Genomic DNA, 4,481 nt, shown 5'->3' on the forward strand with positions numbered 1-4,481 from the left:
CATTATGCAGCATAAAATAACACTTCTAAGAATATAGCCCAAGAAAACAGAAACACCAATCAGAAAGGATATGTGCACCTCTATGTTCATAGCAGCACAATTTACAAATAGCTAAGATTTGGAAACAGCCTAAGTGCCCATCAGCAGATGAGTGGATTAAAAACTGTGGTACTTCCACACAATGGAATACTAGGCTGCTAATAAAAAGAAAGAACTCTTACCATTTTTAACAGCTGTATGGAACTGGAGAGCATTATGCTAATTGAATTAAGCCAGTTGAAAAAAGGTAAATATCACATGATCTCACTGATTTGTGATATATTATGAGCAGCATAAACTAATGAACAAAAATAGATCCAGAAACATAGAAGTATCGAACAGACCGTCAAACCTCAGAGGGCAGGCAGGGGAGGGTGTAGTTGGGTAAGAGATCAACCAAAGGACTTGTATCCATGCATATGAGCATAACCAATTGACACAGACAATAGCAGGGTAGGGGCATGTGCTGGGAGGCAGAAGCAGTTGGGTAGAGGTCAAGGGAGGAAAAAGGAGACATGTAAAACTTTCAAAAATAAAGAACTTTTAACAATACAGGGAATTTGTAAGGCAGTGAGAAAACTCATTTGATTGTAAACTTACCTCTTACAGCAAGTACATGTATATTTTGGATCTGCTTTTTTTTTGAGTGACTGCTTTTACAATTCTCTAATCAGCTTAATAATTTCAAATGAAAAATATAAAAAAAACAAAGTCATCAGGCATGCAGTTATATTGTAAGCTCAAAAAGTAATGCTTTGAAAAATAATAGGACTATTGCCTAAAAATGCTAATATATTACCTTTTTCCCCCCTAAACTCAATTTTGAAGCTATCTTCAGGCCAAAAGAACAATAAAATAAAAATAAAAATTTGAAATACACTTTATAAAAAAAAAGAAGGGAGGGTCCAGAAATAAACCCACACCTTTACAGTCAATATTTGACAAAGGAGGCAAAAACTTATAATGGAATAAAGATAGTCTATTCCAGTGGTCGGCAAACTGTGGCTCTCGAGCCACCGTTATATTGTAAGCTCAAAAAGTAATGCTTTGAAAAATAATAGGACTATTGCCTAAAAATGCTAATATATTACCTTTTTCCCCCCTAAACTCAATTTTGAAGCTATCTTCAGGCCAAAAGAACAATAAAATAAAAATAAAAATTTGAAATACACTTTATAAAAAAAAAGAAGGGAGGGTCCAGAAATAAACCCACACCTTTACAGTCAATATTTGACAAAGGAGGCAAAAACTTATAATGGAATAAAGATAGTCTATTCCAGTGGTCGGCAAACTGTGGCTCTCGAGCCACATGCAGCTCTTTGGCCCCTTGAGTGTGGCTCTTCCACAACATACCACATGCGGGCTCACACGTACAGGGCAATTAAAACTTGGTGGCCCATGCGCAGAAGTCGGTTTTCAGAAAGCAGATAGATGAAACAAGTATACAAGACAAGTGTGGATGGGAGAGTTGGAAGGAGTCGACCTCAGCGAAGGTACCTCAATAAGACTGAGGACATTTTTAGCAAAAGCCAGCTTAGGAACCCTAATTGAGTTAATAACAATGTATATAGTTTAAGTTTTAAAAATTTGGCTCTCAAAAGAAATTTCAATCATTGTACTGTTGATATTTGACTCTGTTGACTAATGAGTTTGCCGACCACTGGTCTGTTCAATAAATGGTGTTGGGAATATTTCACAGATACATAAAAAAAAAAAAGAAAACTAATGTACCTTCTTACATGATACACAAGAATAAACTAAAAATGGATTAAAAACTTAAATGTTAGACTTGAAACCATAAAAATCCTACAAGAAAACACTGGCAGTGAAATCTCAAACATTTGTCCTAGCAATAATTTTTTTTTAATATATCTCCTCAGGCAAGAGAAACAAAAGAAAACTAAACAAATGCAACTACATCAAACTAAAAATGAGTTTTTGCACAGCCAAGGAAAACCGTCAACAAAATGAAAAAATAACCACTGAATGGAATAACATACTTGTCAATGATATATCTGATAAGGGATAAATATCCAAAATTTATAAGAAACATAAAACTCAACACCAAAAAAACACAATCCAAATGGGGGGGCGGGGGGGATAAGGACACATTTGTAATACCTTAACTAATAATAATAAAAAAAAAAAATGGGCAAAGGACCTGAATAGATATTTTTCCAGCGAGGACATACTGATGGCCAATAGACATATGAAAGTATGCTCAACATCACTAATCATCAGAGAAACACAAATTAAAACCACAATGAGATATCACCTCACACCTGTCAGAATGGGGATCATCACCAGCAAATGAAATATCCACTCTCCATTTTCAGGAGAGGACTGAGGAGCATTCTCTCTGCAAATGTTGCAGGGGGCACCAAAGGCTGACTATTTAGATCTCCACATCCTGCCTGAGCCTGGCCTGGGCCTCCCTCTCCTTGTCTGACACAGAAATGGATTCTTTTGTCATTCTGCATCAATGCTCACTCATGATTTTTGTCAAAAAGCTATCTGAGAGTCCACATCTGCTAGGGATGAAAGCTCTTTGCCTCAAAATGTTGAGGATATACTTTGGCGGGTTTTGGCTGAGCAACAACTTCTGCTTCCAACCAACAGCAACAGCAGCCTTTTGATGATTTTGGTGACTGACAAAGATGTAAGTGGGAATGGGAAGAGGACAAATGAAAGGAAGTAGGTTTTCTTTCCCTGTACCAATGGGCAATCAAACAGAGCAGATAGATGCCTTGGCTGCTCCTCTGCATTCAAGATTCACCTGTTCTGAATATGCATTAGGAACATCAGTAGTTGTCCTGGAAACTCTACCTTAGCTAACTCAAACAGAAACAGGACCAACTATGCAAGTGATAGGAAGGGCCTAGTGCCCAAAAATATCTCTGCCTATCTGCTGACTGATGTTCTTTACTCTTCCATTCATTCACTAACAATAAATATCTCTTGGATGTATAAATAAACTAATTTAACAAATACAGAAGTGGACAAAAGTAGGTTTACAGTTGTGAGTACGTGAAACACAGAATTTATTTTTGTATGACTGTTTATTAATTATTGTATCATTTTCCATACAAAGAGCTATAAACCTATTTTTGCCCAGCTTGTATTTATTGAGAGAAGACTCTGTAGTGCACATTCTGTTATTGGCACTGGGGATGCAATAGGTGACAGGTAGACAAGACAGAGATGTGGTCCTTGTTCTCATAGGGTCTACAATCATTGAACTACAGTTTCAAATACCATTATATGTATTTTGTTTCTTTACCTTAAGACTGCCCTTAATCTTTTATGATTTATTTATTGCTTTGATAATCTGATGAATATGGACAAAAAAATGTACATATGAGCAAATGTGCATAAAATTTAGCATAAAATCTCAGGTTTTTTATTTACTTATAAACATCCTCCCACTGTCATCTGGAAATCCCTCACCTTAAGACCTTGTTCCCAGTTATAATGCAAATGTGTTTTGAGCAGTTAATAGGTCACTTATGACTAGGTATAAATGAGTCCAATCCTTTACTAATCAGGTTTTCCTATGAGGTCAAGCAAGTAAAGAGATACCATGAAGTAAATGGAGCTGGAGAAGACTGGGGAGGGAATACCAACAAGAAAAAGAGTTTGGAGACCCTCTTTACTGAGTGTTTGGTGTTTGTATTTGTTTGGTTTATCTATTGGCTCTGTGGTGTTTTCTCCATAAATATATATTCTCCTTTTTCTTTTCTCTCCTATCTTTTTTTTCTCTCTCTTAGATATCATTTGTGCTCTCTTTTCTCTCCCCTAATTATCTTTTCTCAGGTGATTGCTTATATTGGGGTTATCAGTGCCGTGAGTACATTCATGCTTTGTCCCCTTTGGGTCATGTCTTGTTAACGTGAATATTTTGGGATTAGTGTTCTACATTCTATTTTCATCTTTCCTTTAGCATCCTTTTACTCTACCTCAACTTTACCTTTATGCCAAAACTCTCTTCCTCACTTTTCCCCTTTTGTTGTCCTGTTTCTCTTACCCTGTTCCTGCTTTAGTTTTTCTCTATGCTTTCCTTAGATTTTCTATATTCCGTATTTTTACCCCCAGTTAAAATTTCATACTACTTATATATCTAATTACCAATCCCCTGCTCTAAATCCATATACACCTCTCTCTTCTCTTTCTTCACTATCCAAAGTTTTTTTCTCTCTCTGTTGTTTTGTTGTTGTTTGCCTGATTGTTGAGTATATTGGGGTTTTTTTGTGCTTGTTTTTGAAATTGTTTTTCTTTCTCTTTTTCTTTTTCTGTTGTTTTTTTCACTTTTTTAAATATATTTTTTATTGATTAAGTATTACATATGTGTCCTTGTCCCCACGTTACCCCCTGCCCCCTGCTCATGCCCTCACTCCCCCAACCACCCCCCCCCCCTTGTCTGGGTCCATTGATTATGCTTATAT

Source organism: Myotis davidii, unplaced genomic scaffold (assembly GCF_000327345.1).
Source record: "Myotis davidii unplaced genomic scaffold, ASM32734v1 scaffold1567, whole genome shotgun sequence".
Classification (NCBI taxonomy): Eukaryota; Metazoa; Chordata; class Mammalia; order Chiroptera; family Vespertilionidae; genus Myotis; species Myotis davidii.